Source organism: Ursus maritimus, unplaced genomic scaffold, assembly GCF_017311325.1.
Source record: "Ursus maritimus isolate PB19 unplaced genomic scaffold, ASM1731132v1 scaffold_38, whole genome shotgun sequence".
Classification (NCBI taxonomy): Eukaryota; Metazoa; Chordata; class Mammalia; order Carnivora; family Ursidae; genus Ursus; species Ursus maritimus.
The window spans coordinates 170667-197839 of NW_024426452.1; the positions used below are offsets into that span (position 1 = coordinate 170667).

The window sequence follows — 27173 nt, forward strand, 5'->3', positions numbered from 1 at the left end:
CTTGTTCAGCAGGATCGTCCCTTTCCTCCCATGGGTGGGCTCAGTCACAAATCCCACGTAGGAGTCTGTTCAATCTCTTTTCGGTGTTTCACGCTCATAAATCGTGCCCTGGAGACGTAAGCCAAGCGATCCAATAGTGGAGGGGGCGGGTGTTCAGGGCAAGAACTGTGGACCTGGAGGGCTTGGAGAAGGTCAAATGATGCTTAAGTTCTCCCCACCAGCACTGTCAGTAGGAGGGAGGGTTTATGGGTGACCTTGAGGCCTTTACTGGTATTTCCAGGTTTTCCACATTGAACTTAGAATACATTTCAAAGCAGAAAATGAAAAAACAAAAAAAGGTAGTTAAAATTGGTCAAACAGAGCACTGAGCAGCCTCACAGTTTTACGAACTGTGTGCAAGCGTGTATTATATGTATCTCTGTATATTAAAAGTGCTAAGGCAGTTAGAGAAGTAGTGTATCACCATGCTGTCTGTTTTCTGTTTGATTTATACATCATCCGTAAGTGGCTTAAACTATTATAGATTGAACTGGTCTATAGTGGCAAATAAAAATGGGTCTTGTGTGTTTATATATAGTCCAGATTCAGTAAAAAATAGTTTTGCAGAATGAGGAAATAACAAGCCTTCTCCAAAGAACCGGAACTTGAGGTAACATGTAACACCATCAAATTAGAAACAAAACATTTTATAGAGGAAAAGTTAGGGTTTCAACATTTTTTCTGTTGAGGGCTTTATATAATCTTCTATGGAAAACTTTTTCTCTCATTTATGTCCATATATTGTGGTTTACAGGGCTGCTCAGAGATGGGTGAACTGAGTCATTTGCTAACAGCATGTTGGAAATCCCTTAGTGTTAGTGTGTCCTTTGTTCTGGTCCTTAGTCCTTATGAACATTTGGTGGTAGAAAATAGAGTAACGGAAGAGTTGCAAAGTTCTAACTGTGAGTGGCTTTAAGTGCCGGTTGGTGGGGGCTCCTTTTTGGGGGAAGATGGCACCTATAGTGTTTGAGATTTGGACATGTGAGAGATCCCTCTGACCATATTCTTTCTATCTTGGACACTTACCTTTGGATTTTACCAGGAACAGGTGGCTGATATTTCTCTCTCTCCTTGCCTGGCTCAAGAAAGGACTAGAATAAGAAGGCAGAACACAGTGTCCTGGTCTCACACCTTGAGCTGGAAGTTTCAGAGGGGCAGTCAGGGACATGGTGTGGCTCCTGACTGGAGAGAACAGTGCCCTCTGACCTGGAGGGGCAACAGCCACTTTGCTGTCGATTCCATGATCGTTCTGTAGAAGGTTGAATGGTAGTGGCTGTAACTAGACTTAAGATTTGGGCTTAGCAGAGTCCTTGGCTTCAAGTACAAATTAAGAATTCAGGCTCAAGGCCAGAGATTTGGTTAATCACAAGCAGGAGGCCAAAACTTTGGGTCAGATGCTACCTGGAGCTATTTGGAGGGCTGCTGTAGCAGAAGGCTTTCCTCCCCCCATCCTTAGGGTAACCTTGAGCCTCCTGGTGAGACTTTTCCACCAAAGGATTTTGAATGTTGCTTTCTGTGAACCCAGGAATGGAGGAGTCTTTTGGACGGTGTTCTTTGTTTTTAAAATCTTGATGAAAGTTAGAGCATGCAGCTAGTGCTGCCTGGTTGTACTCCTCTGTCTCTCTCAAGCCCAGATTGTCCTTCCTTAAACTTTAAGACATAATGGCTTCTTGTTTCTCAAAGACCGGTTACATAGTCTCCCTTGAGTTGAAATCCCTTGAGTTTCTCAAATAAACCAACACCTTCTAGGTAATTCTAATGCACTCAAGTTTGAGAAGCACTGCATATGCCAACTTTTGTGCGTTGACTTATTTTGTTTTTTTTTTTTCCCAAAGATTTTATTTATTTATTTGACAGAGAGACAGAGATTGTGAGAGAGAGTACAAGCGGAGAGGAGGGGGAGAAGCAGGCTCCCTGCCAAGCAGAACCCTGTGATCATGACCTGAACCGAAGGCAGATGCTTAACTGAGCCACCCAGGTGCCCCAACTCGTTTTGTATTTCATTAGAGGAAACCTTTCGGCAGATCCCTTCATGATGTGACACAGGCTCTTATAACCCATTTATTTTATTTTGGGATCTGCTTTGTTTAATAAGTTAAAATTTTGGTGTGTTGGAGTTTGTCAAAGTGGACATCATTTATTGTTGTTAAAGATCTGAAGGGAAATCATTCTTCACAATGTCTAGTTTTTTTGTTTTCAGTTAAGAATTTTACATTTGTGGATGTCCATTAGTTGGGATATTTTTAGCCACCAATGATGGAAAACCCAACTCAGTCTTGGCTTAAACAGATAGGGAAGTCCAGAAGGAAAGTACAGGACTTCAGGATGGGTTGTTGCAGTGGCTGAACCAGTATTTGGGGGCCCAGGCTGCCCCTTTTTAGCACATTGTCATGTTGGTGGTAGCTGTCTCACATCTGGAGGAAGAGGGAGGGTGGCTTCTGTGACTCTCCAAGAACGAGGAGTAACATACCCAGTGGCCTCTGCATCATTGGCTTCTGGGCCATTGAAGCAGTCACCAGCTGGAAGGGGGCCTACCCCACCTTGGTCTGTGATAGGCTCCACACTTCCCTGCTGCTGCTGCATGGAGGCAGGGTGCATGGGGGCTGTGGGAGGGCAGGCTTTGGGTACCTGGGCACTGGAGGGCTTGTGTGGCTCACCACACAGGTGGCGTGCATCCCCTGGGCCCCTCTGCATGGTTCGTGTGCTGGCTGTGCTGGTTGTCAGAAGTGGAGCCCTGGTCTCTTGGTGATTTGTTTTTATTTATTTTTTTAATTTTTTTAAACTTTAAAAATTTTTGTTGTGATTTGTTTTTAAATTGTGCACTCACTGTGTACCAGGTTTTGTTCTCTGCTTTTGGTAAATTCTTCCGTGTAGTGCTCATAGGAGTCTGCTGAGCCCGGGCATGCTCTTGTCCCCAACCTGAAGACGGGGTTATGCTCAGAATCCCGTGGCACCAGGATCTGGATAGGCTGTCTGCAGAGTCTATGCTTCCTAGCACGTGGGATTTCCACTATCTGTCACTGCCTCAGTGACTAGATCATTTCTGTACATTAAAAAGAAAGGAGTTTTCAGTGCTGATAAAAAGCTGTGACTTACACAATCTGTCTAGATGTGTGAAGTGAGTGAGAGGTAAGGGAACCGGCAACTCAACTTCCACGTGTAAGCAGTAGTTGTGCTTTGCATTGGTACATATCCTGTGTGTGCGTGCCCAAGGAAATAACATTAAAAAGATGAGTCTGATGTTGGGATTGGGACTGTAGCCTCCTCCAGACACCCTGTGGTCAGGGCAACCTCCTAGGAGTGCCATTCACACTGGGGGCTTGTGGGGTCTCCCTCAGGGTCACAGATGGCATCAGACCATAAACATAAGAACTAACATCAACTAAGGTAATTAAACAGTCACTGATTTGGTAATTAAACGCTGTTTCCTGTGTATAGCATTTTTGCTTAGTTTAAGGGCACAGGAATTTCATAAACAGTTATACATTATTTAAAAATCAATAGAGTGGTCTGCTCAGTCAGACTTTGACAGCAGATTGCCATACCCCAGGGCGAGCTCAAGGTATCCAGAACGTCTTTACCTCCCTGGATGTACTCAGGTGGCCTGAGGCGGGAGGGGCTAGGACTGCCAGTCCATGTGGCCACCAGGCTTTTGGCTATGCTCATGAATATGGACAAAACTGGGCAAGAGTGGGCAGTACCACCCAGTCCCCAGCTGGGGAGAGACTACAGAACAGATGGGGCTCCTCCCTGCATACTCAAGGGCTGTGTGTCCCCCTGTGGATGAGGGAAAAAAACCGAGAGTTTACTGTCCCTTGGATAATAGGGAGGGTAGTGCCTTCTGCCCCAAGGAAGCCAATTCTTTTTTTTTTTTTTTTTTTAAGATTTATTTATTTATTTATTTGACAGAGATAGAGACAGCCAGCGAGAGAGGAACACAAGCAGGGGGAGTGGGAGAGGAAGAAGCAGGCTCATAGCAGAGGAGCCTGATGTGGGGCTCGATCCCAGAACGCCGGGATCACGCCCTGAGCCGAAGGCAGACGCTTAACGACTGCGCCACCCAGGCGCCCCAAGGAAGCCAATTCTTAAGAGCTAACTGTAGCCCAGCCAGTTAGCTCCCTGGGTTCAGGTGACTGATTTTGTGGTCTGACTTCAGTGAGGTCACCAATCCCCAAGGACCTAAATGAAGAGCGAGTTTGCTTCCTGACTTGGCCAGAAACATAGATGCCCGATTTCTAAACCCCACAATCTACATTAGTGGCCTATTGTCACTGCCGGTAGCACTCATCAGAATACTGCTTCAAGTAGGATGTTTGCAGGGGTCCTGCCTAATTCAAACTTAGCCAGGCCTGCTCTGTGGCAAAAGTGCTTAAAATTAAGCAATTCCTGACACATTTTAAATTCTTTTTGATTATTTCACACTGTACACGTAAAGTAAGACTTTGTTGTTTGTAGATTGTACTACTGAAAATTCTTGTAATTTGGGGCTCCTGGGTGGTATAGTCAGCTGAACATCTGATTCTTTTTTTTTTTTCTTTAAGATTTTATCTGTTTGACAGAGAGGCACAGTGAGAGAGGGAACACAGGCGGGAGAGTGGGAGAGGGAGAAGCAGGCTCCCACTGAGCAGGGAGCCCGATGCAGGACTCGATCCCAGGACCCTGGGATCATGACCTGAGCTGAAGGCAGACGCTTACTGACTGAGCTACCCAGGTGCCCCAGAACATCTGATTCCTGATTTTGGCTCAGTTCATGATCTCAGGGTCCTGGGATCAAACACTGAGTCAGGATCCATGCTCAGCAGAGAGTTTGCTTGAAATTCTCTCTCCCTCTGACACCCCCCCTCACGTGCATGCTCTCTTTAAATAAACAAGTAAACAAATAAAATATTTTTAAAAAAAGGTTTTATTTATTCATTTGAGAGAGAGAGAATGAGCAGTGGGGAGGGGCAGAGGGAGAGGGAGAAGCAGACTCCCCACTGAGCAGGAAGCCTGATGCGGGGCTCCATCCCAGGACCCTGAGATCATGACCTGAGCCTACGGCAGATGCTTAACTGACTGAGCCACCCAGGTGCCCCTACGTAAATAAAATCTTTAAAAAAAAATTCTCATAATTCACATTCTTATGAAAGGTAATTGCCCTGCTGTGGCTGCCATTCCTAAGTGATCAAAGTTAAGGTCACCTGTAAGGAGACATCATTGTGCCTCCTTGACGAGAGGGACTCAGAAGGGTGCTACCTCACCCACCTCACCCTGAGCGTATTCCCGCCATAACCTGACTCCGTGAAGACATCCAACGCCCATTTGTGTGATGTCCTACAGAGTGCTCTACAACTGGCCTCTGTACTCTTCAAACATTTCAAGGTCAAGAAACAAAGACCGAGGAACTATTCTGGTTGAAAGAAGACTAAAGGGACCTGACACCTGTGTACATTACTTGACCCTGGAATGGAGCCAGGAAGGGGGCAGAAGAGTTATAAAGGATGTTATTGGGACAATGGACAAAATTTGAATGTGAACGATGGAATAGACAATAGTATGATATCAGTGTCACATTTCCCGAGTTTGATCATTCCGTTGTCACTGTGTCCTTGAGTTTGGTAAGTGCATACTGAGATATTTAGAGATAGGAGGGCACAAAGTATGAAACAATCTGAGAGAATAAAGGAGAAGTGTGGGGACAGAAAGTGATACAATGGGCATGATAAATGGGGCAAAGTGAAAACAATTGGTGACTCTCCCTGGGTAAAGGGTATTTGGGAATTCTTTGTACTGTTTTTGCAACTTTTCTATAAACTTGAAATTATATCAGAACAAAAAGTTACAAAAACAGATGTCTACTCTGTATTCACTGCAATCTAAATACCTTACCTTTTTTTTTTTCATGTTACAATGTCTCTGAATTTGGGATGCATCTTGCAGTCCATGCTGTTTTAGTATTGTGTCAGATTTTGATAGTTCTTTTTTTTAGTCATTGGTTTTAGAATCCGTGGCATCTTGGATTCGATGAACTGTGGCATTTTCTCTGGCCTTGTTGTCTGAAGAGGTGGGAAAAAAGAAGGCAGTCCTTCCAGTAGTTCCCTGTGTATAGCGTTTTCATTCTCTAATGCTTCATAGTAGCCAGACATCCAGCTGCCTTTGCTCATTCTCCCTCCGTGCCTCTTAGATATTTCAAACTCAGCACATTCCAGCTGGATTTCTGTCTTCACCTCCAGCACTCCAAACTGCTCTTCGTTTGTGTTTCCTGTCTCAGGGAGCAGAAACCTGATTTTTAATCAGTGATGGCCTGGGAATGACCCTCTGGGAAGAGCGTAGGGAACTGTCCCCTTTGCTTGAGGGAGATGGGTTGGTGTGAGGCCCTTGCCCAGTCTCACCTCTTTCTTTCTTTCTTAGTTTTTTTTTTTTTTTTTAAGATTTTATTTATTTGACAGAGAGAAAGACAGCCAGCGAGAGAGGGAACACAAGCAGGGGGAGTGGGAGAGGAAGAAGCAGGCTCCCAGCGGAGGAGTCTGATGTGGGGCTCGATCCCAGGGATCTGGGATCACGTCCTGAGGCAAAGGCAGACGCTTAACGACTGAGCCACCCAGGCGCCCCTAGTGCTGCCCATTTCTTGAACTGTCTTTGGGCTCCAAATGTCTGTCCTCGTTTTCCCCATTTGTTAAGTGAGAATGGCTTCCCAAGTCTGTTAAGATAATGGACCAGGCAACTTAAGGTACAGTAAAACTCTGAAATTCTGTGGCTTAAAATGGGAGAGCTTTTTAAAAAGACTGTTATACTATAATCATTCAAAGAGCTGATTGCTGTTAAGCAGGTGAACCTGAGCTCACAGGTCAGTGGAGGACAGGTGTGTGGCCAGGCTCCTGCTTCTTCGCTCCCAGATTTCTGGGGTGAGTCAGGGTGGGGTTGATTTGTACGCTGGATGCTCAACAGCAACTGCCAGGCCCAGGTGCATTCATAGAACTTGCGGTAGCCTGGTGCTCCTGAGCTCCTCTCTACTCCGGAGCCACCAGTCCCTGCAGTGGTGGAAACTTCTGTGGCAGTGCGTCAAGTCTCATTAGCTCTTGAGCCCCCTGTGTGTCAGACTTGGAAAGGGTTCCATCCCAAGTGTTATTTTGCATCAGCCCAGGATTACAACGTTTTATTTTAAAATAGTTTATTTTGTTTGGCATGGACTTCAAGCAACTTCAATAGCAAAATACAGTGATTTCCTCAGGGCCTGGTTTCTTGGACTGCCGTGTTTCATCTACACCGAAGATGATTAGTTCTTGGCAATTCTGAATCTGCTTTATGGTCATTGAGTTGTTGCTGTTGACGCTGACCTTCACAGCAGGCTCATTCTTTAGAAGTAGAAACCCAAAATCTTCACCCACTATCAGATTCTGTGGACTTATAAATACATGTAGAGAACAGAGAAGATTAACATTTACCTTTCGATCTTAATTGCACATCTGGAATTTCAGATGTGAAAGTTGGGACAATAATAAGGGGGGATTGTCATGGTTTTTGAAATAAATCTTATCAGTTGTGTTATTTTATTCTCTTATTTTCTTTATAGCCAACATGAAACAAAGGTTATACCCTGGTTCTGGTGAAGAGAAGGTATCTCACTGTTTTATAGCAGATGAACAGAAATGATTGGGACATGGATTGTTTGGTTGAAGTATTGCTTTGTAATTTTGGGGACTATTCAAGTTAGTGTTCTTTCCTTATAGTTAGGTTTACTAATATAAAATTCTTGTAGAACATTAGGACCTTCTGGTTTGGTTTAGAGCTGGAAGAAACATTGCCCCATATATTCTGGATTTCAGAGTCCTGACTTGTACATGGAAAAACTTTTTTTTTTTTTAATATTCAAAACTACTTTGTATGTTTGGATAGTATTAGTAGGCATGAGGCCGGGTGTAAAGGTTGGTAGTTCTGACTGTGGAGTTAGACCTCAATGTGTGTTCATTTACTAGCTCTGTGACTTTGGGCAAATACTTAACCTCTCTGTGCTTCAATATCCTCACCTTTTTATTTTAATTTATTTTTATTATTAACATATAATGTATTATTTGTTTCAGGGGTACAGGTCTGTGATTCATCAGTCTTACACAATACACAGCACTCACCACAACACATACCCTCCCCAGTGTCCATTACCCAGCCACCCCATCTCCCACCCCTCTCCGCTCCAGCAACCCTCAGTTTGTTTCCTGAGATTAAGAGTCTCTTATGGTTTGTCTTCCTCTCTGATTTCGTCTTGTTTGATTTTTTCCTCTCTTCCCCTATGATCCTCTGCCTTGTTTCTCAAATTCCACATATCAGTGAGATCATATGAAAATTGTCTTTCTCTGATTGACTTATTTCGCTTAGCATAATACCCTCTGGTTCCATCCACGTCATTGCAAATGGCAAAATTTCATTTTTTTGATGGCTGCATTATATTCCATTGTGTGTGTGTATATATATGTATATATACACACCACATCTTCTTTATCCATTCATCTGTCGATGGACATCTGGGCTCTTTCCATAGTTTGGCTATGGTGGACATTGCTGCTATAAACATTGGGGTGCAGGTGCCCCTTTGGGTCACTACATTTGTATCTTTGGGGTAAATACCCAGTACTGCAATTGCCAAGGGGTGTGGAGCACCTTTTCATGTGTCTGTTGGCCATTTGGATGTCGTCTTTGAAGAAATGTCTGTTCATGTCTTCTGCCCGTTTCTTGACTGGATTATTTTTTCTTTGACTGTTGAGTTTGATAAGTTCTTTATAGATTTTGGATACTAGCCCTTTATCTGATATGTCATTTGCAGATATCTTCTCCCGTCTGTCCATTTTCTTTTGGTTTTGTTGACAGTTTCCTTTGCTGTGCAGAAGCTTTTTATCTTGATGAAGTTCCAGTAGTTCATTTTTGCCCTTGTTTCCCTTGCCTTTGGAGACGCGTCTAGGAAGAAGTTGCTGCGGCTGAGGTCAAAGAGGTTGCTGCCTCTGTTCTCCTCAAGGATTTTGATGGATTCCTGTCTCACACTTAGGTCTTTCATCCATTTTGAGTCTATTTTTATGTATGGTGTAAGGAAGCGGTCCAGTTTCATTCTTCTGCATGTAGCTGTCCAATTTTCCCAACACCATTTATTGAAGAGACTTTTTTCCACTGGATGTTCTTTTCCTGCTTTGTTGAAGATTAGTTGACCATAGAGTTGAGGGTCCACTTCTGGGTTCTCTATTCTGTTCCATTGGTCTATGTGTCTGTTTTTGTGCCAGAACCATACTGTCTTGATGATTACAGCTCTGTAGTAGAACTTGAAGTCCGGAATTGTGATGCCACAAGTTTTGGTTTTCTGGTCAACATTCCTCTGGCTATTTGGGGTCTTTTCTGGTTCCATCAATATCCTCACCTTTAATATGGGGATAACAGTAGTGCCTCCCTCACAAGGCTAGTAAATTCCTAAGTGCTTAGGAATGTGCCCATTGAATGATGAGCTCAAGAAATATGAGTTTTGTATTATCAAAAGATTATTTGACAAAAGCAAGCAACCTACTGAGGGGTTAGAGGTAGAGACCTGTTTCCTGTGGCTCTGACTATGCAGGACTTACACAGCTGGAAGTAGAGTGTTGAGAAAATCTCCTAGTGCCCTTTTTATTTTTCTCCCTCAACCTTTAAAGGTCACTTGACTGAAATAAAAATAAATAGCAACAGTTGTCCCACAAAAAGAAAAAAATGCAAATACTTCAAAAACAATAAATTAGATACTTAAAGGAAAAGAATGTATTAACCAAGACCTTATTACCCTCCAGGTCCTGTGCTCATTTCCTGCAGTGTGTATTTTGTGGAGTTGAAATGGGAGCATGTGCTAGATTTCTGCTTTGTTTTACTAATTTCAGGTTTTTTTTTTTCCCCTTCCCCACCCCCGACATCACTGGGATCAGCAGTCTAACATATGCTTTGATTGGGATGTTAGCTCTGCAATAATTTCAGGTTTGTTTCTGTTTTTTTTTTTTTTTTTTTTAATGAACAAGTGTTTGTGTGTTAATGGAGTTTACAGGCTTGTCTGTTGATCTATACCATGGTGTCGTGGAGGTGTTTCCCTTTTCTTAGGTTTTTTATTTTGTTCTGAGCAATTAGAGACTTTCAGCTAGCAATCTATGAAGAATTGCAGTCTTTCTGTTTTTTTTCTGTGGATATAAAATGTATACACCTTCCTTCTTTCTGATAGCCCTGCCAGCTGTTTACATTGCAGCCACGCATGTGCCAGACAGATGGTCATGTCACCTGTGCCCTGGTGTGAAAAACTCTTAAGTTGTTTTAATTTGGGTTTCTTTACTGACAAGCAAGACTGTGCCTATTCAATGTTTGGTTATTTTTTTTATAATGAAAAGCAAGATTGTGCCCTTAGGTGATCCGCCTCTTTTCCTGGCTCTCTGGACGACATTGTGCTTCCCAGAGTGAGAACGCTGAAGCAAGCAGTTGCACGCTCCTCCTGCTCGCCTCCCGCTCTGTAGTTGCTGATAACGTGTGAACAAGGAGGTTTCATGGTAACACGCAAGGAACAGCCACTGGCTCAGCTTCTCAAACATTTTAGAAAAGAAAAAAAAAATTAGCATTCATACGAATTCTCTTCTGGAATTTCTAGCATTTGCTGGAGAATCAAATGCTCCACCTGGTGAACTGATAAAGCTCTGGGTGGTTCTGTGACCAGTAGTAATATTTCTCACACGGTAAGGGTTGTGGGAGCTCACATTCCCCGATGTGAGTTGTGCAACAGCCTTCAGGAAAGAGCCCGCTCTGCTGGCCTCCCTGCTTGCGCCAGCGCCAGTGCTCTCCTTTTTCTTCAAAGAGAAATCGAGGTTGCTAGTGCTCAGTGCCTGTTTGTCTCTCTCGAGATCTGTCTGCACCCACATCTCCCCTCTCCTTCACAGTGGCCTCCCGGAGGCGGTGGAGGCGGTGGAGGCGGTGGAGGCGGTGGAGCAGGTGACCCACCTACCTGCATCTGACGGAGGCGTGGGCTGCTGCTGTGGGATGGGAGGGAGACTGCAGCCTCGCAGATCAGCGTTCGGTACCGGTGCTGCTCAGATGGGAGTGAGGTTGAGACCCTTTGGGAAGTTAGTGATCACAAGCCCTCAGAGATAAACTGAAATTATTTTGTTCAATAAAACTAGGTGTAGGGGCGCCTGGGTAGCGCAGTCCTTAAGCGTCTGCTTTCGGCTCAGGGCGTGATCCCGGCGTTCTGGGATGGAGCCCCACATCGGGCTCCTCTGCTGGGAGCCTGCTTCTTCCTCTCCCACTCGCCCTGCTTGTGTTCCCTCTCTCGCTGGCTGTCTCTCTGTCACATAAATAAATAAAATCTTTAAAAAAAAAAACATTTAAAACTAGGTGTAAATGCCTTAGTATTTATAAACCTACAGCAGGATAATTAACTGAAATTCAGTACATGTTTTATTCTGTTTTTTCCATTCCAGACAGCAGCTAGACTTCGGTGTTCCCTTGCCTTCAGGGGGCTTTATGTTATAGGGCTGAAGGCAGAAGTATCTAGAAAATAATCTCCCTCCCCTTAAAAAAATTGCACATGCTAAAATTGACACGTGTGTGTGTATGTCTATGTATGGTTCTGAGAGTTGAAACACACTTACAGATTTGTAACTGCCACAACAATGAGAATACAAAACAGTTCCATCACCCAAAAAACACTCCTACTACCCCTTTGTAGTCTTAAATCCTGCCCACCTGTCTGCTCACCCTGTAGTTCTGCCTTTTCCAGAATGTCGTATCAGCAGAATCTTAGAGCACGTAACCTTTCCAAACCGGCTTCTTTCTCTCAGTATTTGTGCTGTTGATTGTATTAACAATTTGTTCCTTTTATTGGTGAGTAGCATTCAAGGTGAGGATGGATGTCAATCCATTCACCAGTTGGAGGATGTTAGGCTGTTTTCCAGTTTTTGACGGTTGTGAATACAGCTGTTACAAACATTTGTCATAAAGGTTTTGTGTGAGCATGGTTTTGTTTTTTCTAGGGTAAATACCAATGTATGGGGTTGCTGAGTCACCCAGTAAGTCTCTGTTTAATTTGGAACTGCTTTCTTTCCAGAGTGGCTTTACCGTTGTGCATTTCCAGCAGCAATGTATGAGAGTTTAATTTGTTCTCCTTGCCAGTTCCTGGTATTGGAATTTCTTAAAAATTTTAATATTAGCTATTCTAATAGACCTGTAGTGATATCTCGTTACAGTTTTAATTTGCATTTCCCTAGCGGTGAATGATGTTGAACATCTTTTCGTACGCTTATTTCCATCTGTATATTTTCTTTGGAAGTGTGTCAGTTCTAGTGTTTTGCAAGTTTTTTTTTTAATTGGGTTGTTTTCTAACTGTTCAGTTTTTTTTCTCTAAATGTTCAGTTTTAATAATTCTTTGTATATTCTCTATGCAAACCCTTTGTGGGATACGTGGTTTGCAAAGATTTCTTCACAGTTTGTGGCTTATCTTTTTATTCTCTGAGCAGCGCCTTTCATAAAGCAAAAAGTTATAATTTTGCTGAAATCCAATTTATCGATGTGCCTTGTATAGATTTTACTTTTTGTGTCTTATTTTAACAAGTCCAGGCCTTAAAGATTTCCACCTATGTTTTCTTCTAAAAGTGCTGTACTTTTACATTTTATGTTTAGAGCGATGATAAATTTTGAGTGGCTCAGTCGATTAAGCATCTGCCTTCAGCTCAGGTCATGATCTCGGAGTCCTGGGATAGAGCCCCATCTGGCTTCCTGCTCAGCAGGGAGTCTGCTTCTCCCTCTCCCTCTGCCCCTCCCCCCCACTTGTGCTCGTGTACACGCTCTTACTCTCTTTTTCTCGCTGTCAAATAAATAAATCTTTTTAAAAATTTTTTGAGTTAAGTTTTGTACTAAGTATGAGGTTTACATTGAAGGGTTTTATTTTTTTTTCCTTTGCATACGGATTGTTCCAACACCATTTATTGAAAAGACTATTCTTACTCTGTCGAATTCTTTTGCAGTTTTGTCAAAGATCAGATGGCCGTATTTGTGAGTCCGTTAGTGAATTCTCTGGAATCTGTTTCATTGACGTATGTGTGTATATGTTTATCCCTTCACCAGTACCACACTGTCTTGATAATAGAGCTTTAAAGTAACTTTTTTTTTTTACTTAAATTCATTTAGCCAATATATCATTATTAGTTTCAACTGTAGAGTTATTTATTCATCAGTTGCCTATAGCACCTAGTGCCCATCATATCACATGCCCTCTTTAATGCCCATCACCTGATTCCCCCATCCCCCCAACCAACTCTCCTCCAGCAACCCTCAATTTGTTTCCTTTAGTTAGAGTCTCATGGTTTGTTTCCCTCTGGGATTTCTTCCCTTTCCGTTTTCCATCCCTTCCCCTACAGTCCTCTGCCCTGTTTCTTATATTCCATATATGAGTGAAACCATATGATAATTGTCTTTTTCTGACTGCCTTATTTCACTTTGTGTAGTACCCTCTAGTTCCATCCATGTCGATGTAAATGGTTAAGATTTCATCCTTTTTGATGGCTGAGTAATATTCCGTTGTATATGTACACCACATCTTCTTTATCCATTCCTCTGTCGATGGACACCCAGCCTCTTTCCACAGTTTGGCTAGCGTGGACATTGCTGCCATAAACATTGGGGTGCAGGTGCCCCTTTGAATCACTACATTTGTATCTTTGGGGTAAACACCTAGTAGTGCAATTGCTAGGTCATAGGGTAGATCTATTTTTAACATCTTGAGGAAGCCCCATACTGCTTTCCAGAGTGACTGTACTAGTTCGCATTCCCACCAACAGTGTAAGAGGGTGCCCCTTTCTCCTCATCTTTGCCAACATCTGTTGTGTCCTGAGTTGTTAATTTTAGCCATTCTCACAGGTGTGAGGTGGTATCTCATTGTGGTTTTGAGATGTTTATTTCCCTAATGCTGAGTGATTTGAGCATTTTTTCATGTGTCTGTTGGCCATTTGTATGTCTTCTTTGGAGAAATGTCTGAAATGTCCTCTGCCCAGTTCTTGACTGGGTTCTTTGTTTTTGGGGTGTTGACTTTGATAAGTTCTTTATGGGTCTTGGATACTAGCCTTAACGTAACTCTTAAAAATAGGTAGTATGAATTCTCCAGTTTTATTCCTTTTTTGTTGAAATACTTTTGGCTCTTTTAGTTCCTTTGCCTTTCCACGTGCATTTTATTTTATTTTATTTTATTTTATTTTATTTTATTTTATTTTTAAAGATTTTATTTATTTATTTGACAGGATAGAGACAGCCAGCGAGAGAGGGAACACAAGCAGGGGGAGTGGGAGAGGAAGAAGCAGGCTCATAGCGGAGCAGCCTGATGTGGGGCTCGATCCCATAACGCTGGATCATGCCCTGAGCCAAAGGCAGACGCTTAACTGCTGTGCCACCCAGGCGCCCCATCCACGTGCATTTTAAAACCTGCTTGTCTCTATCAATTCTTCTGGGATTTCTGCTGGAATTAGGTTAAATCTATAGCTCAGTTTGAGGAGGAGAATTGAAAACTATATTGCATCTTCCAATTCATGAAAAATAGTACATCTCTCCGTTTATTTAGATTTTCTTTGATTTCTTTCATTAGTGTTTTGTGGTTTCAGCATACAAATCTGCACATTTTGTTAGAATTATATTTAAGTATACTCTTTTTTTGCAAAAATGTTGTAAATAATAGTGTTTTATGAATTTCAGTTTCAAGTCCACAGAAATATGATTGATTTTTGTATGCTGACCTTGTATTCTATGATTTTGCTAAACTCACTTAACAGTTTGAGGAGATTTTTTGGGTAATTTCTTGGGATTTTTTTTTACATAGACCTAATGTCATCTGCATACGGAGGTTTTATTTCTTCCTTTCCTGTCTGTAACTCTTTTATCTCCTCCTCCTTTACCACACTGACTAGGATTAGGATTTCCAGTATGATGCTGAACAGATGGGGTGGGAGTGGATATCCTTGCCTTGTTCCTAGTCTTGCAGAGGTAACATTCAGTGTTTCACTATTTTTTTTTTAAGATTTTATTTATTTATGTGACAGAGAGACAGCCAGCGAGAGAGGGAACACAGCGGGGGGAGTGGGAGAGGAAGAAGCAGGCTCCCAGCAGAGGAGCCTGATGTGGGACTCGATCCTGAAACGCCAGGATCACTCCCTGAGCCGAAGGCAGACGCTTTAACGTCTGCGCTACCCAGGCGCCCCTCAGTGTTTCACTATTAAGTATGATGTTGGCTGTGGGCTTTGTGTAGATGCTCTTTACCAGCTTAAGGAAGTTCCCTTCGGTTCATAGTTTGCTGAGAGTTTTTATCATGAATGGATGTTGAATTTTTTTTTTTTAAATTTCTGGTGTGAACTTTCTTTATTCAAGTATAATTAATATAGTTTCAGGTGTACAATATAATTCAACAATTCTATACATTTCTCAGTGCTCACGAAAGTAAGTGTACTCTTTGGGTTTTGTTTTTTGTTTTTTTGGTTTTTTTTTAAATTTTATTCCAGTGTCATTAACAGTGTTAATATATAGTGTTATATTAGTTTCAGGTGTATAATATAATGATTCAGCAATTCTGTATGTTACTCAGTGCCCATCGTGATAAGTGTATTATTAATCCCCTTCCCTATTTCACGCATGCCCCCACCCACCTCCCTGGGATGTTGAATTTTTGAAATGCTTTTTCTGCATCCATTGATGTGGTCTTGTAGTTTTTCTTCTTTAGTCTGTTGTTATGATGATCAGTCACTGATACTTGAATATCAAATCAGTCTTGCATTTCTGGTGTAACCTACCTCATAGTGTATTATTCTTCTTATATTCCTGTATTTGATTTGCTAATATTTTGTCGAGGAATTTTACGTTTATATTCATGAGGGATATCGATCTTCGTGCTTTCCTTTTGTATTGTGATTGTGTGGTTTTGTTATCAGGGTAATGCTGGCCTCATAGAATGAGTTATCTCCTTTTATTTTCTAGATGATATCATATAGAATTGGTGTTATTTATAACTTAAATATTTGATAGAATTTGCTAGTAAAGCCAGCTGCGTCTGCTGATTTGTGTTTTTTGGAAGTATTTATTATTTTTAAGAAAGGCAGACTGCCACATGCAGCACCTCATTTGGGTGTGTCTGGAGTCTTGGAAGCTTGACTGCTCTACATTCTCCTCCAAATGGACTCTGAGAGCTTGTTTGGAGGGGGGTACAGCCACTTTTATACCCTTGACTGAAGAATGGTCCTCCTCTACTGGGGGAGGCGGTCCTCTTTGACCAGCTTGGGAAGGGACACACATGGAGTGGTGAGGGAGGAAGGGAACAGCTACCCAGCCAGCCAGATCAGCCAGCCCCACCCTGGCGATCAATGGGATGACGGACGCTGCAGCCAGATCACCGTCATATACTTTTGGAAGTGTTTAGACTACACATTTAATAGTGACAGGGTTCTCATTTACATTATCAGTTTGATATTGGAGAATGTTTTATACTTTGTGATTTTTAAGGAATTGGCTCATTTCATCGAAGTTGCTGAATTTATTTGGGTAGAGTTGTTCATAGTCTTGCTTTATTGTCTTTTTTAATATCTGCAGAACCAGTAAAGATACTCTCTTTTGTTCCTAATGACAGTCTGTGTCTTCTTTCTTTTGTTTCCTCTGTTAGTCTTGCTGGAGGTTCATCACAGCTCTAGCAAGTATCAGCTTCGAGTTTCACTGATTTTTCTCTGTTTTGTGCCTCAATTTAATTGATTTCTTCTCTTAATTTATTTTCATTCTTCTGCTTAAGTTCATTTTGCTCTTTTTTCCCGCTGTTTTTGGAAGTGGAAGCTGAGATTAGTGATTTGAGACCCTTCTTTTCTAATACAAGTATTTAGTGTTACAGGTTTTCCTCAGAGCTATTTTAGCTGCATCCCACAGGTTTTTATATGCGGTTCTTCCGTTCCCATTCAGTTTAGTATATTTAAAAACTTCCCATGAGATGTCTTCTTTTTGACCAGTGGATTATTAAGAGGTGTGCTGTTTGATTTCCAAGTGTTTAGAGATTTTCCTCTTATCTTTCTGTTCCTGATTTCTAGCTTAGAAGAAGGTGTGTTGTGCTGCTGTCTTCTGTGATGGTGTTCTGTCAGGGTGCTGTTCAGTTCCACTACATCCATAATGATTTTCTGCCTGCTGGATGTTTCAGTTACTGATAGAAGGGTGTTGAAGTGTCCCCCTGTAATAGTGGATGTGTGTGCTTCTCTGTGCCTTTCTATCAGATATTGCCTCTTGTGTTTTGATAACTCCGTGGTTAGGTTCATACAGTCAAGGATTGTTATATTATCTTGGAGAATTGTCCCCTTTATCGTGGCATCATGTCCCTCTGTCCCTGATAATTTTCCTTGTTCTAAAATCAATATAGCTACTCCAGCTTTCTTTTTTTTTAAATTTTTTATTTAAATTCAATTTAGTTAACATATGCTGTATTATTAGTTTCGGGGGTAAAATTTAGTGATTCATCACTTGCATGTAACACCCAGTGCTCATTATATCACATGCCTTCTTTCTTTCTTTATTTTTTTGAATGTTTTTTTATTATATTATGTTAGTCACCATACAGTACATCCCTGGTTTCTGATGTAAGGCTCGATGATTCATTAGTTGCGTATAACACCCAGTGCACCATGCAATACGTGCCCTCCTTACTACCCATCACCAGCCTATCCCATTCCCCCACCCCCTCCCCTCTGAGGCCCTCAGTTTGTTTCCCAGAGTCCATAGTCTCTCATGCTTCATTCCCCCTTTTGATTACCCCCCTTTCTTTAATGCCCATCACCCAGTTACTCCCATCACCTCCCTTCCAGCAACCCTCAGTTTATTTTCTGTAGTTAAGAATCTCTTATGGTTTGCCTCCCTCTCTGATTTTATCTTATTTTATTTTTCTTTCCCTTCCTCTATGTTCATCTGTTTTTTAAATTCCACATATGAGTGAAATCATCTGGTATTTGTTTTTTCTCACTGACTTATTTTGCTTAGCATAATACTCTCCAGTTCCATACACATCATTGCAAATGGCAGTATTTCATTTTTGGATGGCTGAGTAGTATTCTATTTTATATAGATACTGCATCTTCTTTATCCATTCATCTGTTGATGGACATCTGGGCTCTTTCCATAGTTTGGCTAGTGTGGACATTGCTGCTATAAACACTGGGGTGCAGGCCCCTTCAAATCATTATGTTTGTGTCCTTTGGATAAATATCTAGTAGTGCAATTGCTGGGTTGTAGGATAGCTCTATTTTTAACTTTTTGAAGAACTTCCATACTGTTTTCCAGAGTGGCTGCACCAGTTTGCATTCCCAGCAAGTGTAAGAGGGTTTCCCAATCTCCGTAGCTTTCTTTTGATTAGCATTAGCATGGGGATAGCTTTCTTTCTCTCTTTTAATCTATGTGTGCCTTTATATTTAAAGTGGGTTTCTTGTAGACAAAATATAGTTGGGTCTTGGGGCACCTGGCTGGCTCAGTCGGTAGAGTTGGCAGCTCTTGATCTCAGGTTCATGAGTTCAAGCCCTGCATTGGGTGTGGAGCATACTTAAGTTGGGTCTTATTTTCCTATCCACACTGACAGTAGAGACTGTTTATTTCTTTTGATTAGTGTATTTAGACCATTCACATTGAAAGTGGTATTGATATAGTTGGATCAATAACTACCATATTTATAACTGCTCAATCCATTTATTCTTTGTTTTCTTTTTTATTTTTTAAGGATTTTATTTATTTGAGAGGGGGAGAGGAAGAGAGAGCGCAGAGAGAGGAGCAGAGGGAGGAGCAGAGGGAGAAGGGCAAGTGGACTTCATGCTGAGCTCAGAGTCCGATGTGGGGCTGGATCCCAAGACCCTGAGATCATGACCTGAGCCAAAATCAAGAGTCAGGCGCTCAACCGACTAAGCCACCCAGACGCCCCTCTTTTTTTTTTTTTAATAAAGATTTTATTTTTAACTAATCTCTACGCCCAGTGTGGGACTCAAACTTACAACCCCGAGATCAAGAGTCACATGGTCTTACCAACTGAACCAGTCAGGCACCCCTTCTTTGTCTCCTTTTTAAAAAAATTTTTTTCTGCCTTTTTTTCTGCCTTCTCTGGTTTTAATCAAGCATTTTATGTGACTCTGTTTTCTCTCTTAGCATTATCAAGTCTTTTGAAAAAAAATTGAACGGCTGCTCTAGAGTTTGTAATACACAATTACAACTACAGTTGGCCCCTGAACAGTGCTCGGGGTTAGGGGCCTGCGCCACAGCAGTTGAAACTGTATGTAACTTTGGACTTCCCAAAAACTTAGCTAATAGTCTGCTATTGATTGGACACCTTACCTATAACAAACAGTTGACTAAAACATGTTTTGCATGTTATATACTATATTCCTACAATAAAATAAGCTAGAGGAAAGAAAATGTTATTAAGAAAATCATAAGGAAGAGAATACACATTTACAGTACTGTATTTATCAGAAAAAATCTGCATATAAGTGGGCTCATGCAGTTCAAATGCATGTTGTCCAAGGTTCAGTTGTAATCTGTGTCTACTTTCAGATAACACTGTACCACTTCACCGGTGGTAAAGGTACGTCAGAACAGAACAGTCCCAATTCTCCCTCCCATTCCTTATACCATTGCTGGCATTTGTTTCACTTATCCATAAGCTGTAATCACCCACGCCGTTGTTGCTCTTTTGAGTTGGAACAGTTAAATTAGTTAGGAATAAGAACAAAGCTTTTATTTACCTTCATTTATACTTGCTGGCTTGGTTTCAGAGAAGTTGGATGTTATTGCTTCTCTGTAGGGTTGAAGAACAAACATCCAGTAGAGTATACTGGAAGATAGAAGTGGCTCTGTTAAGCCGCTCATGAATTGAGGTAGCATCCCATCTAGCAAGTAGAGGGGAGCTCAGAAGAGTTGTACAAAACAGAAGGTCTTTATAGAAGGAGGGTGGGTCAAGAAAGTTATTAGCAAAAGAAAAGAAAGGATTGTTTCAGGCAAGGTCCCCTTCCCTTAGGGCAAATGCATGGGTAAGGTGGATTACCTCATCTTCCTTTGCGGGGGTGGCAAGGGCCCATGGGACTGATTGCCTTGCTGATGCTGATCAGAAGATTCCAGCCAGTTAAGACTGCACTTCTGGGGCAGGTTGAAAGTACAATTAAATTAGGTAATAAAACCTGGTTTGGTGACTTGGCCCAAGTGCCGCCATTTTGGATTTGTGGTTTCTTTGAACAGTAGGTAAGGTATTCCGTGCCCCCCCCCCCGGCTTTTTTCATGATTTCTCTTTGGTTTCCTGTAGTTTGAATACGGTATGTGTAGGTGTAGGTTTTGGGGGGTATTATCCTGGTTGGTGTTTTCTGAGCCTCCTGGATATGTGGTTTGGGATCTGCCATGAAATTTGGAAAATTCTCAGCCATTAAAATACTTCAGATGTTCCTTCTCCTTTCTGTGTTTCTTCTCCTCATATTCCAATTATGCATATGTTTCAGTGTGCTGGTGAGTGCATCAAAGGCATTCTTCATTTCTTCTATAGTATTTTGATTTTTGGCATCTCCTTTTGATTCTTTGAGTTTTCATCTCTCTGCTTATATTACCTTTGTTTTTGTAGGTTGTCCACTCTTGTCTGTTAGAGCTCCTAGCATATTAATCATAGTTATTTTAAACCCCTGATCTGATCATTGTGAAATCTTTTCCATATCTGAGTTGAATTTATGTTTGCTTTGTCTCCTCAGACATTAGCACACCTTGTAATTTTTTTAAAAATTTGTTTATTTGAGAGAGAGAAAGTGAGGGGAGGGTCAGAGGGAGAGGGAGAAACTTCAGCAGATTCCACGCCAAACATGGAGCCGGACATGGGGCTCGATCTCAAGACCCCGAGATGAAGACCTGAGCCCAAACCAAGAGTCAGATGCTTAACTGACTGCTCCACCCAGGGGCCCCACACCTTGTAATTTTTTGTTGAAAGTGGGACTTGACACATGGGGTAATGACTGAAGTAAAGAGACCTTTAGTGTGAGGTTTTGTTTATCTGGGTAGGGGTTAGGTTGTATTCGATGTTTGCTGTAGTTGTAGATGTCAGAGGCTTCAGATTCTTCGAGTGTCCTTTTTTTGTCTGTCTACCATCTTTGGGTTTCCCCGGAAATCCCATCTGAAAATGAGTCTTCATCTTACGTCTCTCAGTTGTAATCTGCTGCTGTTATGCTGGAGCCCTGTTGATGTGGTGAGCTGTTGGGCTTGGAAAGCATTCTTGCAATCCTGTGAGTCAAGTCTCAGTTTTTTGTGGGACTGAGGCCCTGGAGTGTGCCTTTGGGGAGACTTTCTCTGCCTTTACTTTTTTTGTTTTTCCTCCCTATTGTGAGACAGAAAGGCTAGGAGAGGCCCCAGTTGTCGGTCTTCCCCCAGGTGAGATAAAGCTTTGATAAAGTTACTTTTCCTTGCAGGAGGGCCTTTGGTATGGGTGGGTTTTCCAGATGGTTAACTTTTCTCTGGGCTCATTTCATAATGGTTAGTTTTAATCTCACCTCTGTCCAAAGCATGAGGGATTTTCTTTTTTTTCCCCTCCAGTCTACACTGTAAGAAGCTGGTGGGGCTCCTGGAGTGAGAACTCATGAAAGCGTGTTCCTGCTCTTTCCTCAAGACTGGGCCCAGGAGTTTTAAACTGCACTTTCCACAGTCAGCCTCCAGCAGTTGTCAGTTACAGTTCACATGTTCAACCAGTCAAGGGCTCTAGGGAGTTCTGTTCCAGAAAAGCTGTGGTTCTCTGTATTTCCCGGGTCTGTCTCTCTAGTTTTTAGAGTAGCAGTTTTCCCTGTAACCTCATTCTGATGGATCCAAAACAGCCTGTTGATTTTCATTTTCTTCAGCTTTTTTTTCTTGTGGGGTGGACTGGTATTGTTTACATGTTTGAACTGATGTAAGAAGTTAGTTTCGTCAGGGGCACCTGGGTGGCGCAGTCGTTAAAGCGTCTGCCTTCGGCTCAGGGCGTGATCCCGGCGTCCCGAGATCGAGTCCCACATCGGGCTCCTCCGCTATGAGCCTGCTTCTTCCTCTCTCACTCCCCCTGCTGTGTTCCCTCTCTCACTGGCTGTCTCTTTGTCACATAAATAAATAAACTCTTAAAAAAAAAAAAAGTTAGTTTCGTCAGTTTTTGCTTCGTGTTTTATTGGCCTATTTTTAAGTATATTGTAGTCTCTTTTTATCTCCGGAGGCTATGTTCCAAGACCCCCAGTGGATGTCTGAAACTGGATTGAACCGAACGCTACATGTACCGTGTTTTTTCCTTTACATACGTATATACTTATGATAAAGTTTAACTTATAAACTAGGCACAATAAGAGATTAACAACATTAATAACAAAATAGAGCAATTATAACAATATACTGTCATCAAAGTTATGCGAATGTTGTCTCTTTTTCTCAAAATGGTTTACTGAACTGTACTCATCCTTCTTGTGGTGATGTGAGAAGATAAAATGCCTACATGACAAAAAGTAAAGTTAATGAAACAGGATTTTTTTTTTAAAGATTTTATTTATTTATTTGACAGAGATAGAGACAGCCAGCGAGAGAGGGAACACAAGCAGGGGGAGTGGGAGAGGAAGAAGCAGGCTCATAGCGGAGGAGCCTGATGTGGGGCTTGATCCCATAACGCCAGGATCACGCCCTGAGCCGAAGGCAGATGCTTAATGACTGAGCCACCCAGGAGCCCCTGAAATAGGCATTTTGATGTGGTGTTAGCTTGCTGTTGACCTTCTTACCACAGGTCAGGAGGATCACCTGCTTTCAGACCTTGAATGAAACCCTGGAAAGTGAAACTGTGGATAAGGGAGAACTACTGTATTTACATTAAAATTGTTATGTCTTCTTGGTGAATGGACATTTTGAAATCATTATTTAATATTCTTCTTTATCTCTGGTAATTTTCCTTACTCCAAAGTGTACTTGTGATATAAATATAGTCACTCCAGATGAAAAAAAAATGCATTTTGAAATCATTGAATGTTCCTCTTTATTTCTGGTAATTTTCCTTACTCCAAAATATACTTTACTTCTGGGATTGATATAGTCACTCCACATGAAAAAAAGTAGCATCCTTCTACTTATATTGAAAGTGAATTTCTTGTACAAAGCATATTTGGGTCTTCTTTAAAAAATTTCAATCCAAAGGTCCCTCTTTTTTTATCAGTGTGTTTAGACTATTTACATTTAATGTAGCTATTAATATGTTTGGATTATTTAAATCATTTTATTGTTTGTAGTCTCTCTGTCCTCTTTGTGTGTGTGTGTGTGTACTGAAGTATAACTGATGTATAACTGACACCTATATTTTTATTTTTCTCCCTTTCCTGGATCTTGAATGTTTTTTAGTGTTCCATTTTAATCAATCTATTGAGGTTTTTTACTGTGTATCTCTGTAGTTTTAGTAGTTGTTCTAGGGAATTACAGTATTCATGTTTAACTTTTCTGTCTACTTAGAAGTAAGATGTGGGGCGACAGGGTGGGTCAGTCAGTTGAGCATCCGACTCTTGGTTTTGGCTCAGGTCATGATCTGGGGTCATGGGATCGAGCCTGAGTTGGGCTCTCTAAAATAAATAAATACCATCTTAAAAAAAAGAAAGAAAGAAAGATGATGCAGGGTGCCTGGGTGGCTCATTCAGTTGTGTCCAACTCTTGATTTTGGCTCAGGTCATGATCTCAGGGTCATGAGATCGAGTCCTGAATCAGGGTCTGCACTGAGTGTGGAGCCTCTCTCCCTCTCCCCCTTCTGCTCTCTCTCTCTCTCTAAAAAAAGGGAAAGACATGATGCCGCTTCAAGTAGAACATAGAAACCATACTATCACATAGGTTCCTTTACTTATGTGTTACATCTTTCTAACATTGAAAATGGCTTCAGTGTTACGTGTTTTGCTTTCTGCTATCATACCTGTTTTAAAGAACCCTAGAGAAGAAAAAGTCTCAAACTTACATAGCTATTTGACATTTCTTTTGCTCCTCCTTTATTCCTAAAATTCCATTTCTGCCCTTGTATTATTTCCCTTCCACGAGAAGAATTTTCTTTAGCATTTCTTTTAGAACAGGTCTATTGGTTCTTAGTTTTTCTTTACCTGACCATCTGTTTCTTTCACTTTCATATCTGAGAGATATTTTGCTGCTGTTATTCATAGTCCTCAGATAGCTGCTCCTTCTCCATCTGTTAGGGAGAACAGATAATGAGTATCTTGGTTTAATGGGCATTAAACTTCGTGAGGGAGATCCCTGAAGACTATGAAGGGAACAGGGTACTGTAGGTTCCTAGAGAAGAAGAGATCTTCAGCACAGTTTGTTGAAGATTCCGGGGAAGTACAGGCTTTCAGACGGAGAGGTTAACAGCTGATGGAACACTCAGGGATGCTAGGCCCCAGGCCTTGGCTTAGCAAAAATTCCTGTGCCCATTTTGGCACAGATATATGAAGGCCACCTGACTTTCAGGGTCATGAGCTGCCTACTGACTAAGGACAAGTTGATCCTCTATAAATTTTAGGTTCCTTTTGCTAGAGGCTTTCTGCCACATAGGAATTCAAAAGTACATGAGAGTTAGATAGTCCCCCTCATAACCTCGTTTCTTGGTTATAATAAAAGGAACTCTTGGACTGTACATTATGCAGGCATTGATTAAACAACAATAGCAATCAGGCAAAAAAAACCCCAAAAACCCCACTATATATGCAGTCTGTTCAGTGATGCCATGGAGTCCACGATTTCATCCTTTCTTGTGATCTGATCACTGCTTTACACAGGGAAAGATGCTATAAATTTCTTGAGGCTGGGTTATTTTATAATTGTCACCAAGCAGCCAGAAATTCTCTATGTAATGAGTAAACACAGGATGTTTAGGAACCAAGCTACTGCCTCTTGAATTCTCATCCTCCCAAGGTGAGGGGTGGTTCTAATGTATCTAATGCATATCTGGAAACTTTTTCATTAAGTTTTTAAAAATTTTATTTCTAGTATAGTTAACACACAGTGTTATATAGTTTTTGGGTGTACAATACAGTGATTCAACAATTTTTTGGAGAAATGTCTGTTCGTGTCTTCTTCCCATTTTTAATTGGATTATTTGTTTTTTGGGGTGTTGATTCGTATAAGTTCTTTATGTATTTTGGATACTAACCCTGTTTTGGATATCTTCTCCCATTCAGTAGGTTGCCTTTTAGTTTTGTTGATTATTTCCTTTGCTTTGCAGAAGCTTTTTATTTTAATGTAGTCTCAGTAGTTTATTTTGATTTTTCCCCTTGCCTCAAGAGACGTATCTAGAAAAATGTTGGCTGCAGCTAATGTCAGAGAAATTACTGCTTGTGGTCTCTTCTAGGATTTTTGTGGTTTCAGGTCTCACATTTAGGTCTTTAATCCATTTTGAGTATAATTTTGTGTATGGTGAAAGAAAGTGGTCCAGTTTCATCCTTTTGTGTGTAGCTGTCCAGTTTTCCCAATGCCATTTGTGGAAGAGACTGTCTTTTGCCCACTGGATATTCCTTCCTACTTTCTTCAAGATTAATTGACCATATAATTGTGGGTTTATTTCTGGGTTTTCTATTCTGTTCTATTGATCTATGTCTTATTTTTGTGCCAGTACCATACTGTTTTGATTACCACAACTTTGTAATATAGAAGTCTGGAATTATGCACCTCCAGTTTTTTCCTTTTCAAGATTGCTTTGGTTATTCAGAGTCTTTTGTGATTCCATACAAATTTTAGGGTTCGTATTTTCTTGTGAAGCATGCTGTTGGTATTTTGATAGGGATGGCATTAAATGTGTAGATTGTTTTGGGTAATATAAACATTTTAATAGTATTTGTTCTTCCAATCCATGAGCATGGAATGTCTTTCCAGTTTTTGTGTTGTCTTCAATTTCTTTCATCAGAGTTTTATAGTTTTCAGATGCAGGTCTTTCACTTCTTTGGTTAGGTTTATTCCTAGATATTTTATTTTTGGTGCAATAGTAAATGGGATTATTTTCTTAATATCTCTTTTTGCTGCTTCATTATTAGTGTATAAGAATGCTACAGATTTCTGAACATTTATTTTGTATCCTGTGACTTTACTGAATTCATTTATCAGTTCTAGCTGTTTTTTGGTGGAGTCTTTCAGGTTTTCTATATACAATATCATGTCATCTGCAAATACTGAAAGCTTTACTTCTTCCTGACCAATTTGGATGCCTTTTATTTCTTTTTGTTGTCTGATTGCTGTGGCTAGGACTGCTGGTATTATGTTGAATAAAAGTGATGAGAGTGGACATCCCTGTCTTGTTCCTGACCTTAAGGAAAGCTCTCAGTTTTCCCCCATTGAGGATGATGCTAACTGTGGGTTTTTCATATGTGGCCTTTATTATGTTGAAGTATGTTCTCTCTAGATCTGCTTTGTTGAGGGTTTTTATCGTGAATGGATGTTGTATTTTGTCAAATGCTTTTTCTGCATCTATTGAAATGATCATATGGTTTTTATCCTTTCTCATTGATGTGATGTATCCTGTTGATTAATTTGCAAATATTGAACTAGCCTTGCATTCCTGGAATAAATCCCACATGGTCATAGTGAATTTTTTTTTTTTTTTAATGTATTGTTGGATTCAGTTTGACAGTATTTTGTTGAGGATTTTTGCATCTATATTCATCAGAGAAACAGGCCTGTAGTTCTCTTTTTTGGTCATGTCTTTGGTCATGATTTTGGTATCAGGGTAATACTGGCCTCGTAGAAGTTTTCCTTCTTCTACTTTTTGGGATAGTTTAATAACAATAGGTATTAACTTTTCTTTAAATGTTTGGTAGAGTTGCCTGTGAAGCCATCTGGTCCTGGACTTTTGTTTGTGGGGAGTATTGTTTTGTTTTTTAAGATTTTATTTTTAAGTAATCTCTACACCCAATGCGGGGCTCAAACCCACAAGCCTAAGATCAAGAGTTGCATGTTCTACTGAGTGAATCAGCAAGGTGCCCCTATTGGGAATTTTTTGATTATTGATTCAATTTTGCTGTTGGTATTGGTCTGTTTAAATTCTCTATTTCTTCGTGCTTCAGTTTTCTTAGGTTATATATTTCTAGGAATGTATTTATTTCTTCTGTGTTGTCCAGTTTGTTGGCCTATAGTTTTTCATAATA

General features: G+C 41.0%; 1 protein-coding gene and 1 non-coding gene across 3 annotated transcripts in view; one reads left to right on the plus strand and one right to left on the minus strand.

Moving 5' to 3' along the window:
- Positions 1–27173, plus strand: part of NINL (ninein like) — a 168895-nt gene that overhangs the window by 1050 nt on the left and 140672 nt on the right. The gene's annotated exons all lie outside the window — the stretch shown is intronic.
- Positions 9928–9988, minus strand: LOC121100377. Its single transcript, XR_005832109.1, has one exon. It is a non-coding gene; the product is annotated as a small nucleolar RNA SNORD104 (small nucleolar RNA).